The sequence below is a fragment of the Tupaia chinensis genome, unplaced genomic scaffold (assembly GCF_000334495.1).
Source record: "Tupaia chinensis unplaced genomic scaffold, TupChi_1.0 Scaffold138407_1, whole genome shotgun sequence".
Lineage (NCBI taxonomy): Eukaryota > Metazoa > Chordata > Mammalia > Scandentia > Tupaiidae > Tupaia > Tupaia belangeri.
The window spans coordinates 971,524-986,695 of record NW_006198305.1 but is presented as its reverse complement, the minus strand read 5'-3'; the positions used below and the strand labels follow the sequence as shown (position 1 = coordinate 986,695).

The 15,172-nt window shown below is 40.1% G+C and overlaps 1 protein-coding gene across 1 annotated transcript in view; it reads left to right on the top strand.

Moving 5' to 3' along the window:
• Window positions 1-7,047: 7,047 nt before the first annotated feature.
• The window catches only part of CDH17 (cadherin 17), an 85,734-nt gene continuing 77,609 nt past the window's right edge, over window positions 7,048-15,172 (top strand). Inside the window, exon 1 of the mRNA XM_006161285.2 lies at window positions 7,048-7,124. The gene's annotated coding sequence lies outside the window, so the exon portion shown is untranslated. The remainder of the gene's footprint in view (window positions 7,125-15,172) is intronic.

Here is a 15,172-nt window from a genome sequence, read left to right as displayed (position 1 = left end):
TGGAGTTCATGGTGCCTATGAAATGTGTTGGTAGAACTATGCAATAGGTAGTTGGATGTGAAGGACTGGATCCCAGACCAGAGGAGAGATCTGGGTTAAGAGACTTGAGAATTTGGCATATCGATGGGGACAGTGAGTGACAAGGCAAGAAAACTTGGGTTTGGGCCTGAGGGATCTGGTAAACATATGAATGGGCCTGCAGGGGTGACTGGAGAGGCAGAAGGAAAACCAGGAGGGGACAGTGTCCTGGTTGTCAGGAGCGGGTGTTGCCTTAGTGAATGCAGCTTTGACTGAGTTGAGGTATAATCTGAATGCAGTGATCTGAGCAGTGACGTGGATGTGAGCAAAGGCTTGTTTGTTAAAATCTGATGAGAGAAGACCAATAAGATTATTGTCATTTCTTGGAATTTCAAGGTTAACAAGTTCAGCTGACTGTGAGAAAACATGTCTGAGGGAAGATGAGCATGTTCGTGTCCACCAGATTCAGGCTGCATGTTCAATATCAGACCAGCTCCATCATCATCTGAGACATTTCTGCAGAAGTGGATCCTACTTGGTGGGGAACAAGTCAATCTCATTTACGTACAGGCCTTGCTGCAGAATATTTACTAGTAAATACACACAGAGTCCCTAAGTTAATGTTTCTCATGGAAAAGTCCATGTCATCATGGACTGTCTCATGTTCCTGCCTCAGGAACCCAGAATGCTTTAAAAATATCAATTCCTAGGAGTACTCTAGAACCACTGAGCCAGGATTTCACAGTGCAAAACCCAGTTTTTCTTTTCTTTCTGTCTTTTTTTAAGTTTACTTATTCATTTCTTCCATGAGAAAGAGAGAGACACACACAGAGAAAGAAACACACATCACCAACAGGATCATGACTCCATGATCTATCCTGGCTTTAACCAGCCCTGGCACGTGAATGCCCAGTACATTCAGGGAGGTCTCCAGACACAAACCTAGAACCTTCCCGTGTGGTAAAACTCAGCTTTAATAAACTCACCAGGTTTGGAAAGCCCTGGAAGCATTTGTTCAGTGGGCAGCTGTGGTGTGAATACTTAGGAACAATTCCATCCACCGGAAGCTTATGGCACAGGTGATTGGTGGCAGCTGAAGGCTCTCAGTTACTGGAGTCAAAATATTTCTGAAGTAAGCAACTGAGAACTGAGTCCACTCCTGTCAAAGCAGATAGTGGTAAAGTTTTTGTAATAGCCTTAAGCTCTTTGTTGAATATTTTTAGGAAGAGCACAGGGTGGCTATCAAGATTTTGCAACAGCATTACATATGACTCAATCTTTCTTACTTGGATCTAGTGATTAATTTTGTTACCTACATTTTAAATCCTGTCATAATTCTCTAAAGTGTTCTGATTTGAAAAATTGCCAAAAAGAAAAAAAAAAAGAATAATAATAACAATAAAAGGTACTAAACAAATAAATAAATAAAACTCCACTCCAGGGCCAGCTGTGCTGTAGAGGTTCAGACAGCTGGATCTAACATGGGTGACTGTGTAGTCCTAGTCCTGGACCTGGCAGGTTGAAAAACACACTGGGCATGTGTGCACGCATGCCCCAAATCCTGAGAGGAGACTGGAGGAGAATGGACTGTGGCGTGGCCATCCTTTCAGGGATGACTTCTCACTTCCCCTCTCATTCTGTGTGTCTCTCTCAGTGAGTGCATGCACCCTACAGCCAACCATAAAAAACCCAAAAAACTCTAAACAAAAAAGATCTAAACCCAAACAAACTCAGAAACAAATATAATAGCAACATGAAAATGGGAGTGGTTTTGCTTAACTGATCAGAAAACAGGCTCTGCCCTGGCCAGCACACATTGACCTCAGCCTAAATACTGACTAGCAGAAAACTAGTTTTACCTTATTCTACTTTATAAACGTGGATAAAATCATGTAGAATCATTCACTTGTCTGGCTTTTCAGCAGCCTTGGTTGAGCCTGTGGGTAATCCTGACTATTGGAATTACTGAATTAAATAACTGAAAGTATTTAATACAAAAATGTATTTATTGAGTGCTAATGGAAGACAAAGCTTCTGCCATCAGTAAGTTAAAAATGAGACAGATATAAAGTAATTTAAAAATATTGTTACGCACTTTTTTAAGGTGAGGCTAGTGTCTTTGTTATACTAAGGACAAAATGTTCTCAAAATATATATGTAACACATATAAATATATGTAAAACATGAAAATGCAAGTACATAAAAATGATTAGATTCCATTTAAAATTGGAAAGAATACAAATATTAGAAATGTAGCATTCTTTGAATTTTAAGAATAACTCCAAATTTTCATAAAATATCTCTCTAGGGGGTTATCCAGACTTTGTTATTTTCTAACTAGCATTGTCTATAAATCAATTACTTCTATATTCTCTAGGACTGATATTTGAGGGATGGTTCAAACATAGACAAAAGTACTGAAATGTTTCCAATTTCATGAAGCTGTTAGTCAAAAGCACTTGCCCAAGTCTTTTTTTTTTTTTTTTTTTTTGAGAGAGATTTTCGCTATTGACTGTGTGAGCTGAGCTCACCAGAGAGACAACGAGGCAGAAAGCGAGATATTACTGCCCAGGGCTTTATGACTGTGCCACAATCCCTTCTCCTCCATTCTCCTCTAGGGATTTTGGGCATGCATGCACATGCACCCAGTGTGAATTTAAAGTCACTGTGTCTGACACTCAAACCATGATCGACTACATGGGAGTCCAGCAATGTACCATTACACTATCAGTCCAAGTCCTTTTTAAAAAAATGTTCTCTTTCTTTTTTTTATATATTTTTGGTTTTTATTCTTATTTATTTTATTATTCGTACATTAAATCACTATACATCATTTAGATTGTGAAGATGCTTTACCCAGCATAATTTACACTTTGGTCCAGCCCAGTTGAGACTATTATACACATCCTCATCAACAGATAATAAACCTTATCTGTATCCTACAAGTGTTTTACCTCTCCATTCCCCCCCCATTTCCTTTCCTACGCTCCTTCCCCTCCCATATTCTCTTTCTACTTTGTCTATAGTGTCCATCACAGTTTTCAATACTTTTATGTTTTCCAGTCTCCAGTTTTATTTCTCCTGACAGAGAATGAGAGAAGGGTGTGTAGAGAGAGGGAGAGATGGAGGGGCACACTAGCATCTTCACCGTAATTCTCCCCTAGTTTCAGTTGACCTGTTCAAAGATGCGTGCTAATGCCCAGAGAGGTGCTCAGAGAGGTTCCAGGATGCAAACCCAGGCCCTTCCCATGTGTGTCCAGGTGCATTCCCACTGCACCACCACCTGGTTTCTACTCAAGTCCTTTTTATTGTTCACTTGTTTCTGTCATGTAAGTCACCTCTCCTTTGCTCTGAAAAATTGAGTCAGTAATATTTATCAGTTACATTTTCCTTATTCTTCTTATTGTTATTACTGATCAATATTAGTCGGTTGACTAGAAATGTCTCACTTTCACATGAAAATGGGTTCCTAAAATGCAATGGTGTTCATTCTGAAGCATGCATGATCTTCTTTGGATTTGATAAGGAAGAATGTAAAAAGGACATAACTGTTGTACAAATAGCTCTCAAAACTATATAAACTTGTTTTCCCAGGGACTACAGAAAAGGTTTCTATGATTCAGAGTTGCAGTCACCTGTCAATTTCTCTCATGGGTGATGTTGGCCTATTCAGAATTAATTCACCTGATTCTCTGAGTTAGAAGCTAGAGGTATCATAAAATATACAGAGAAATCCGATGCAGGAACTCGGTCATCTCCCTACCAGAATGGGCTCACATACAGGGATTTCTTCCTATGAATATTTTATTGCTCACATGGAGCTGGAGGGAAAATAATTGGGCAAGTTGTACAGTTGTAGCTAATAGGTTGGGCTCTGAAGCAGATAGACCAGGAATGGATGGAGTCCCAGTTCTTTAGTGGCAGGCTGTGCAACTTGGGCAAGAGGTAAAATGTCTCTGTGCCTCTGTTTTCTATCTATAAGCTGAAATTACTTCATAGGCATATAAATATTAAATGAGAAAACTTATTTTTACACTGAAACTCTAATGTGCTATGAACATGATTGCGTAATGTTGCTGTAAGACAATAACTAAAAATGATACACATATGCACTTTCTCTTTTTAAAAACTTACAGACATAAAGTACTTTTTAGGGCTGACCCAGCAGTCGCGTGGTTAAGGGAATTGGATACCACAGGGCTGACCATGGTTCAAGTCCTGGCCCCAGTAGCCTGAAGAACATGCTGGGTGTGTGTGTGTGTGTGTATGCATGTGTGCCCCAAATCCCAACAGGATGGGGAAATGAAGCAGGAGGGAGGGATTGCAGTGTGACCATGCTCCATTGGGGTGTATGTTCCCCACCTCCTCTGATGAGCACATAGGCCCCCTAGCAGATTAAAAACAAACAACCACTTTTTGAAAATATTTTTTTTTCTTTTTTTGGAGAGGTTTTTGCTATAGGGCACATGCGCTTGCCAGAAATACAGAGAGAGACAGAGAGACAGAAAGTGAGAAATCACCCCCCATGGGGGATGGCCACACTGCAGTCTCTTCTCCTCCATTCTCCTCTTGGGATCTTGGGCATGCACGCACACGTGCCCGGCATGAATTTAAGCCACCGGGTCCAGGTTGACTACATGGGAGTTCAGTGACATAGCCATTACGCTAACTTCTAGTCCCAACAACCACTTTTTAGTATACTATTAAAACATTTTTGAAGAACAACACTTCTTTCATAGCAATGCCATATGATGAGATACTTGGCATTGATTCTAGAAAGTGAAATAGCAAATGGAAGTGATTTGATTTTGTAGAATAAGGTCATTTTATTGAGCTACTGGGAGAGCAGAGGTATTAAGAATTTGAGAAGTGGTTAGCCTCACTAACTCAGTTCCCTAAACATTGTGGTGTTGGCTATGTGACAAAGGAAGAAGGGCCCCTGCTGGCCTGCTGTCCTACCAAGGGATGCTAACCACTAGCGTGTGACCAGATAGTTCAATTTCAGGGTTTCCAAGAGAAATGAGGTCTATTTTCACCAGTGGCTGTGAGCACTCAGAATGATTTCTCACGTCATCTGGGTAGGAGAGAGCCCGGTGAGAGAGTGGCTGGGCGCACATGCTTTCACTGTGTTAGATGCACAGTTTGAGATGAGTGGAAAACAGCTCAGCTTAGATACCCAGAAATGGTCATCAGAGAGTCCACAGAAATAGGGCAAAATTGATGCACTTGACATGAAAATGACATTGATTCTCATCTTCAGTATGATTTCCAGAATGAAGTGTGGCAATCAAGAATCAGTCTAAAAGAGATCTTGAACTTAAGAGATCTGTAAGTATTGGCTTTTCTTGGTTAATCAGAAACCACAATAACTGTTTTTTCAGTTTTGACAGAGAGCATATGCCGCTCACCAGAGAGACTAAGAGAGGGAGGGAGGGGGAGAGAGAGAGAGAAAGAGAGAGAGGGGAGCACCCTTCTCATTGACCTCTCTTCTCTGGGATTTTGAGCATTCATGTACATGCACCTGGCATGTTTATGAAGCCTCTGGGTCTGGGACTTGAACCACACTACCAGTCATGTAAGATTCAGTTAGTTGCCTTAAACACCACAACACTGGCTAGTCTGGAAACCATGTTTTGAGTGGAAAAAATAACTTGCCCCACTCTCTAATATTGTAGGGGAAAGAAAATAACTTGGTTTGTGTTTTGAGGAAAGCTTACTATATTGGTTACTAGATGCAGACTCTGAAGAGGACCTTCGAATTTCAGAAGCAGGTGCTGCCAGGTTGTGTCTTTGTTCAGGCCTTCTGAGTCATTTATGATGTTTCTCGGGGCCAGTTATCAATGAATTGCATCACTGCTCAGACTTGGCACCCTGTGCTCTCTGTCTTGTGTTTAAGATGAAGCTTATGCAAATATTTGTCACTGGGTCTCCTATGCAGACACTATGCTAAGTTGTCGGGGTGCAAAATATGAACAAAACCCTGTCTTTGATGTTGTGGAGCTCATATTTGAGAGAGAGCTGGATTCCCAAAATAGTTTTCCACTCTAACTTTTCCTTATCTTCCAGCTTTTTTTTTAATTGGCTAAGGGTACATATGCTTGCTAGAGAGGGAGACAGAGAGGGAGAGAAAGTACTCCCCAGTGGGCTGTGATCATGCCACAATCCTTTTTCTTCCATATCTCTATCCTGTCAGGATTTGGGAGATGCACATACATGCACCCATGTATGTGTGCGATAGGGCACATGTGCTTGCCAGAGAGAGATACAGAGAGAGGGAAAGTAAGAAATCACTCCTCAGAAGGAATGGCCATCCATAATCCCTTTTCCTCTGTCTCCCTCTCAGGATTTTGGACACACAGCACATGCACCTGCATTTGATCTTCAAGTTGCCAGGTCCAGGACTTGAACTGTAGTCAGCTGTGTGGGATCCAGCTCCCTTAACCACTAGACTATGAGACCAACACCTTTTCTTTCAGTTTTCTTGTCTACATTTAAAACAAAACAAAACAAACAAAGAAAAAAACACACAAAAACTCAGCAACCTGTGTCAAGATATATTAGACATGGATTACACTTCATTAGCTACAGGGACCAGCACTTGGCGTAATTGCTATGTTGCTGGACTCCCATGTAGTCGACTGCAGTTCAATTCCCGGACCCAATGGCTTAAACTCACGCCAGGTACGTGTGCATGCATGCTCTAGATGCCGAGAGGAGAATGGAGGAGAAGGGATTGCGGGGTGGCCATCCCCCACTGGGGGGGGTGATTTCTTACTTTCTGTCTCTCTCTGTCTCTCTGGCAAGGGCACACACCCTATAGCAAAAATTCCCTCAATAAAACCCCCCCAAAACTAAAAAACTTCATTAGCTATAAACTCACTTTTTTCCTGGAGTGACTATAATAATACCTTTTATGATACTTGGTAGTTCCCAAAGACAATAAAAAATGTTAGTGGTTAATGTTTGACTGAGGGTGAAGGGAGAGACTGGGAGGCAGAGCAGTGCAGAGGGAGTGCCCTCGGCGACGTACTCAAGTCACAGTGAGAGCCTTGACAATCGAATGGAAGGAAAAAACTTCTAACCACCATTTTGTTACTCACAGAAAGGTAAGAGTTAACATGTATTAATGATGTCAATAACATATTTATTCAAGAATACAAAGTAAGTTGGGGAGGTATGTAAGAAATTGTAAGACAAATGTATTTCTTGAGATGGGCTATGTAGCATTGCTGGGAAGGGACCTTTATTTGTGGTGTGACAAGTTTTGTTTCCAGAGCTTGATTTCTTTCTTTTACAGTTTCTTTTCATTAGTCTATATTTTATAAATTCATTTGGTGACATGGCTTTGGTTTTATCAAGCTTGGTAGTGGAATTAAAGAAAAGATTGTTTCTGATGTTGAAACAAGTATTACTCCCCCTTTTTTTGTGGTTAACATATAAAAATACCTAGCCTTAAGATGCTCTGACATTCTTGTGTTCTAGCAATTGGGGTTGGAATCTCATTCTCACAAAGCAGTCATCTCTCAGATGTGCTTTTCAAAAGCTGAGCATTCAATCTACTTTTCAGAGAACAAGATTTAGTCTTCGGGATTCTTAGGACTGTCTGGGGCACAACTGGCAGGGTGAAAAGGGGGAGGAACACAGAAAATAAACCTTTGTTTAAAGAAGTAGAATGAGATTTAAAGAAAGTGAGACCTCTTCCCTGCCTTCACAGTTGGGCAAGAAAGGCTAACCAGCATATTAGTCCATGTCCTGTGTTGTGTCAGGCTTTGTTCCTGGGTGCCATCTGCTAATGGGTGGTCAACGTGAGATGTTAAGTCAGGTACAGCTTCCTGGTGTCTTCACCAGTAAGGCCCAGTCCTTGCCTCTTTCTTGGTTATTTCTCCCATATGGGTGACTTATGGGGACAGAGGCCCTCTGTGGCAGGGGATGGATGCCAAGCAGGGTGTTGGAAGGGCAATGTATTCTCTGATATTTTCTTGTCTTCATTTTTCTTCAAAAACTTAGATAGTAAGTGAGGCATTATTTCAAAGAAGAAGAAAGTACTTGCTTAAATGATAAGGAAAATGGATGGTAGTCATTTCTTACAGGAAATGGTCCTTTACCGGGTGAGGTTTATAGTAGATTATAGATTACATAGGTTATGAGTCTTCAGGGTTGGCCAGGTCAGGCCAGTTTTATCATTTACCAGCAAGTGTGCTCTGAGCCAAGGGCTTTGACTTCCTGAATATTAATTTTGGTCATCTATAAAACAGATACTTGCCTACCTGGGCGGTTGTGAGACGTAAATTAGATAAGCAGATAAAGCATTTACTACATTGCTTGGCACATGGTATCTACCATTCAATGAGTTTAGTTCTCCTTTCCATGAGAAAGTTCGGGTAGGTGACTCAGGTCTGAGAAGATGCTGTTTAATTCTCTAGGGAAAAAGAAAAAATGAGTAATGCCACAAAACAACATCTTTTATTGAGCAAGAGTACAGCTAATTCTAGGCTAAGAAAGTGGAATCCAACAGTATAAGAAGAGAATGATGAAACTACTGGGTTTTGTGCCTTTTATAAAAAAAAAAAATTAACCATTTAAAATTATGTCAAATGATTCCCATAAAAGTTTTTAGGGCAAGGATGTGTATAGCATCCTTTGAAATGCCCTACGATGATACCCTAAGAAAGTCATTGTTACTTAAAGTGAAGCTTATATTTCTAGTACCTCTCCTTTCTTTTACAAAAGGCAGTATTTGATTGCTATGTCATGTTTTTTCTGTTTCAAAATATGTCATGACTTTTGCAGCAACCTACCATACCCTGGTGTCAACTTACCCTCTTGTTCTACTGTTGAAGGAAATTTCTGCAAGGGCAAACCTGCCTCCACTTTTCTTCCATGTCAGGAGAGATGATTCTGAAAAGGAACACTAGACATCATTGTGACTCTTTATCCAGAGGTCCATGAATTACTGCTTGTGCAGTGCTAATTTAGAAATACACAGAATTATTCATTGGCATAAAACTGCATTCATTCAGACATCACTGGTGTCAAACTGAGAATGGGACTCTTAAGTTGTTCTATTCATTAATTATCTAAATATAATAGACAGAGGTGCTGAATTCTGTCAAGGGAATACCTATTTACCTGTTGGTTACCTATGAGAAAAAACACATATTTACTTAGTTACAATAAATATTAATTAAAGCAGATGTTCACCAGTGACTGGGACATTAATTATACTAAAGTTGATCTTTTCACTTTTCATATATACACTTGGTTGTTGTATAAATGGTACAAAGAAAATAATGCCTTTAAAAATATTCTGTAAGGAAGACACAAAGGTTTCCATGAAAATACTTCCCGAAGTAATAAATGAGTACAGTAAAGTGTCCAGATATAAAATCAACATCCAAAAATCTATAACATTTCTATATACAAACAGCAATTTGAATGAGGTAGATCTGAACAAAGGAATTTCTTTCACCATAGCCACGATATGTATAAGATACCTAGGGATAAACCTAACTAATGTAGTCAAAGGCCTTTACAAAGAAAACTATGAAAATCTTTAAAAAGACATTGAACATGACACAAAAAAGGGGAAGGACATCCCATGTTCCTGGATTAGAAGAACTAATATAATCAAAATGACAATTCTACCCAAATTAATTCACATATTTAAAGCAATTCCAACCAAAATACCAGAGACATTCTTCACAGATCTAGAAAAGACAATCATAGATTGTGTCTGGAATAAAAAGAGACCTAGTATTGCCAAAGCAATCCTGCTCAAGAAGAGTGGAGTGGGTGGCATCTCACTCCCTGATTCTAAAATACACTATAAAGCTATGATAATTAAAACAGCATGGTCTGGCACAAAAACAGACAGGTGGACCAATGATTATAATAGAGACCCCAGAAATAAACCCCAATACTTACAGCTAACTGATTTTTGACAAAGGATACTGGTCAATTCAGTGGGAAAAGGAAAACCTCATTAGCAAATGGTACTGGAAAAACTGTGTATCCACCTGCAGAAAGATGAAACTGGATCCCCATCTTCCACCATTAACAAAAATCAACTCAAAATAGATAAAAGATCTGGGACCAGCAGTTAGCGTAATGGCTATGTTGCTGGACTCCCACGTAGTCGACCGTGGTTCACGTCCCAGACCCGGTGGCTTAAAACTCACGCTGGGCGTGTGTGTGTGTGCTCAATCCCAAGAGGAGAATGGAGGAGAAGGGATTGTGGCGTGACCATCCCCTCTGGGGGGTGATTTCTCGCTTTCTGTCTCTGTCTCTATGTCTCTCTCCATCTGTCTGGCGAGTGCATGCGCCTTATAGAGAAAACCTCTAAAAAAAAAAAAAAAAAAAAAGATCAAAGATCTGAACCTAAGACCTCAAACTATAAAACTACTGGTTGAAAACACTGGAGAAATTTTGGGAGACATTGAAGTAGGCAAAGACTTCTTAAATAAGACTCTCAAAGCACAGGCAATAATCCCTAAAATAGATAAGTTGGACTATATCAGATTAAGAAGTTTCTGCACAGCAAAAGATATAGTAATTAGTGTGAATTAAAAACCTTCTGAATGGGAGAATATTTTTGTAAACTATGCCTCAGACAAGGGACTGATAACCAGAATACACAGAGAACTCAAGCGGCTTACCTGAAAAAAAAATCAACTCAATTAAAAGATGAGAAAATGAGCTAAACAAGTATCTCTCTAAGGAAGACATATGAACAGCCAGAAAACATATGAGGAAATGCTCAACATCCCTCATGATAAGGGAGATGCAGATTAAAACCACAATGAGATACCACCTAACCCCAGGTGAAGATTAAAAATACGCAAAACGAGGGAACCAGCAGTTAGCGTAATGGCTATGTCACTGGACTCCCACGTAGTCGACCGTGGTTTGCGTCCTGGACCCGGTGGCTTAAAACTCACGCCGGGCGCGTGTGCGTGCGTGCCCAAGGTCCCGAGAGGAGAATGGAGAAGGAATTGCGGCGTGACCATCCCCCATGGGGGGTGATTTCTCACTTTCTGTCTCTATGTCTTTCTCTGTCTGTCTGGCGAGCGCACGCACCCTATAGCGAAAAAACCTCTCAAAAAAAAAAAATACAAAAAACGATAAAAGTTGGCGGGGTTGTACTGAAAGGGGAACTCTCCTACACTGTTGGTGGGAATGTAAATTGGTCCAGCCACTGTAGAGAACAATATGGAGGTGCCTCAAAGACCTACAAATAGAACTACCATATGATCCAGCAATCCCACTTCTGAGTATCTACCCAATGGACAGGGCAATGCTCAGTTGGCAAAGCACTTGCACATCAATGTTTATGGAAACATTATTCATGATTGTTGAGACATGGAATCAACCCAAATATCCACAAACAGATGAAAGGATGGGAAAAGTGTGGCACATATACTCTATGGAATACTATTCAGCCATAAAAAATAACAGCACTCTGGCATTTGATAGAAAGTGGATGAATATGGAGGATTTACTGCTGAGTGAAGCAATCCAAGCTATGAAAGAAATATATGTTTCCACTTCTGCACTCTATGGTAGAGATTGAAATATTGGAAGACATGAAAGCAGTGAAAATAGTTAACAAGGATAAGACAGTGTGGAGTGGGGGTGGGGAGGGAGAAGGGAAGAGTACAGAGAAGGAAAGCTGGAGAAAAAATAGAGAGGCACAACATTAGTCGGACACAGAAATGGTTTATTACCTGTTGATGATAACATTTATAGTATTCTCAACTGGATTGGTCTGAGAAGTATTTTATATTAGATAAATTCTCTTTATAAGTCAAATGACATATAGTGATTGAATGTTTAAAAAAAAAACAGATTATTAATAATACAGAAAAAAAAGCTACTTGATGTAATGACAAAGTAGTGATGATGATGACAGTAATGTCTTTGTCTTGACTAATATGCATGACAATTGTGCTGGAAAAAGAAATGTAATGCTCTATAAAGATATATGTGATTAAATGTAATATAAAATAAGAAAAATAAATACATAAAAATTACATATAATATTTATTTTTCTGTAAGACTAAAACATTGAATGTTCTCAACCATGATGTTCTGAGTCAATAGTTTCTAAGTATATTTTATTTGAAAAGAGGAATTAAAGTCCTTGAGTAAAGGGCAACGAAGATCAAAGTGGTAGATTTGTGCTCTGAAGAAATGTTTGTACAAAGGATGAACTCATATATTGTCCTCACACGGAGGCCTCTAGCTTAGCCAAGTGGGTCTGGGTGTGTTCTTTGCATTCAGATTGACAACGTTTCCTCAATCTTTCTAAGCTTAGTTTCCTGCCCTATAGGATAACAGTGGGATCCACATTATAGGACTGTTGTGTTCTTTAAGTGAAATAAATAGTCCAAAGTGCTTAACTTAGCAAATGCTCAAAAAATAGAAGCTATTTTTTTTTAAAAGTTTCAATTATAAAAAACTATTGGGTCATTGGAGAAGTTGACTTTTCCAATGATGCAATAATTTAGGAGTGAGATATATGTCATTCTTTAGAAGAATTTAAGTAGAATTAAATTAATTTTTCCTTATATTCTACCTCTCTCAGTTGTCAGTTATGATGTACAGAAATCTAGAAATTAACCTGCCCTACTAGAGCATGACTGTACTTTTGTCATTAAAATTCTGGCTTCAGAGTCTCCTTATATATGAACTAGTATTACAACACTTTTTTTTTTCTTTAATCCTTCCATGTCTAAACCCTGTGGAATGGAATCTAATTTAGGCTTACCTTGTGCTGAATTTCTAAGGCCAGAATGTGTGACTTTATTATTTTGAGAAAATGCTCATCTGAACATTTCATAATACATGAAGAGACACTTTGTCAAAAATAATTAAGCCACTTTTTATGAGAAATAGTGATTCTCATCCTTCCTGCCAAGCCAAGGAAGACCCCATGGTGTTATGCTAAACGTGAAGAGCTAGTTTTCCCCTTTCATGTCTTCTGAGGTGGGAGCCTGCACATCTCAGGAAACTCAATGATGAAGTCTTCACTGTCTGCCTCTGGAAGATGTCAAGGAAGCATCCCAGTGGGATAACACCTGTCCTCCCCGTGATGGTGCCTCTCTTCCCTGTGACTATCCTAGGTCCCCTTCCATTCAGGACTGCCATGTGCAATGAGATTCCAAAGAGAGGCCTCTTCTCCCATTCCTGGCTCAGTCTGAGTGAATGCTGGGAGGAAGGAAAGCCAACCAGGAATGACCATGACCATAGTTCTCAGAATAGTCCTGAGAATGAAATCATCATTCTTTTTTTTCTTTTTTTTAAAGTTTATCTACTTATTACTCCATGAATGTGTGTTTACATGTGTATGCATGAGAGAGGGAGAGAGAAAGACTGACTACAACCCTAATAGGATCTATTTTTTTTTTTTTTGGAGAGGTTTTTGCTATAGGGCGCGTGCGCTCGCCAGACAGGCAGAGAGAGACATAGAGACAGAAAGTGAGAAATCACCCCCCAGGGGGGATGGTCACACTGCAATCCCTTCTCCTCTATTCTCCTCTCGGGATCTTGGGCACGCACGCACACGTGCCCAGCGTGAGTTTTAAGCCACCGGGTCCGGGACGCGAACTGCAGTTGACTACGTGGGAGTCCAGCGACAAAGCCATTACACTAACTGCTGGTTCCCTACAACCCTAATAGGATCTTGATGCCACAATTTACCCCAGTCTCAGCCAGCCCTCGAGCACAGTCACATGTTTGTGTCTGCTGTACCCAAGAAGGTTTTCAGACATGAACTTAGAGTCCTCCCATGTGGATTAGCCTCAAAGACTGTCATGTTTTACCACTGCACCACTGCATGACCCCATATTCTTTCCTTTATAAAAATGATTGTTCTTGGGGCCAGCGGGTGGCATGATGATTAAGGGTACTGGACTCCCAAATGGCTGAGCGCAGTTCGAGTCCTGGACCTGGTGGTTTGCTTTCTCTCTCTGTCCCACTCTGGTCAAATTAAAATGAATAAATGAATGAATAAATAAATAAAAAGCTAAAAAAAATATTCTTTATAAAAAATGATAGTGCTAGAGTTTGTGTTGTAATCAAGTTGAAACTATTCTGAGTCCTCCAGGAGATACAGCTATCCTCCCATTAGATCATCTACCCTGTCATGACCATGTTAAATCATCATCCCCAATTTTGCACACATATAAATCCAGATTTTTATATACTGAAAGACTAGTAGATCTATATTGCAAAGTTTAGTGAGAGGAGAAAGTGCTTTCATTTATGTATATACGTGTGTGTACTGCTGTACGTGCATTTCTTCCCTATCTTCTTCCCTCTCTTTCTCAACTCTCAACTCCTGTTCCCTCCTCAGGTGGAGTCATCAGTCTGAAGTGTGAGGCAGCAGCCCAAATTTTATGCCTGTTTGTTTGTTTCTAGTTTATTAATGGCCACTCAAATTGGATCCCTAATTTGTCATGGTGCAAATTAGTCCAATCCTCCTGTGGTTTTCTCAACCCTAAGTGATGTAATTTGTGAGCCAGACCAAAAATATGGGCATGATTGAGCTGAACATTACTTGATGAACAATGGCGTGAGCCAGCTTTTAATCTGATCTTTATTTATATCTGGCCTTTTAATTTATGCTGCTTGCTCTAAGCAATATACAGTGCAGAGGTAAATAGCACACAGGCTATGGTACTGGTGGTAGTATGGATTCCAGCCATATTCTTTCCTACCCACACTACCTTATGATACTTGAAAACAAATGTTGTAGTCCTCTACTCTTTTTTAAAAAGTGTTTTTTCTTTTATTCATGATAGAGTGCATATGTACATGCATGCCTGGGGGGTTGGGAGATAGGAGCACACTCCACAAGGTCTCGTCATGGGGAGAGCCCTTTCCTCCAGTCCTCCAGCCTGTCAGATCTTGGGCACTTGTGCACAAGCCCAGCACATTTTCAGGCTGACTGGGCCAGGGATTCATACTATGGTTATCATGTGAGATTCTGCTTCTCTTGAGCAGAGCATTACTGTTGTACCATAGAGCTGGCCCAGTCCTCTCCTCTTGTGCCTTCTTTGTTCCTCGGATCTTCATGGTTCAACCTTAGTATTATGTGAATTATTTTAATTCGAAGCCCTCAATGATTTTCTTCCTTCCTTCCCCCCTCTTTCCC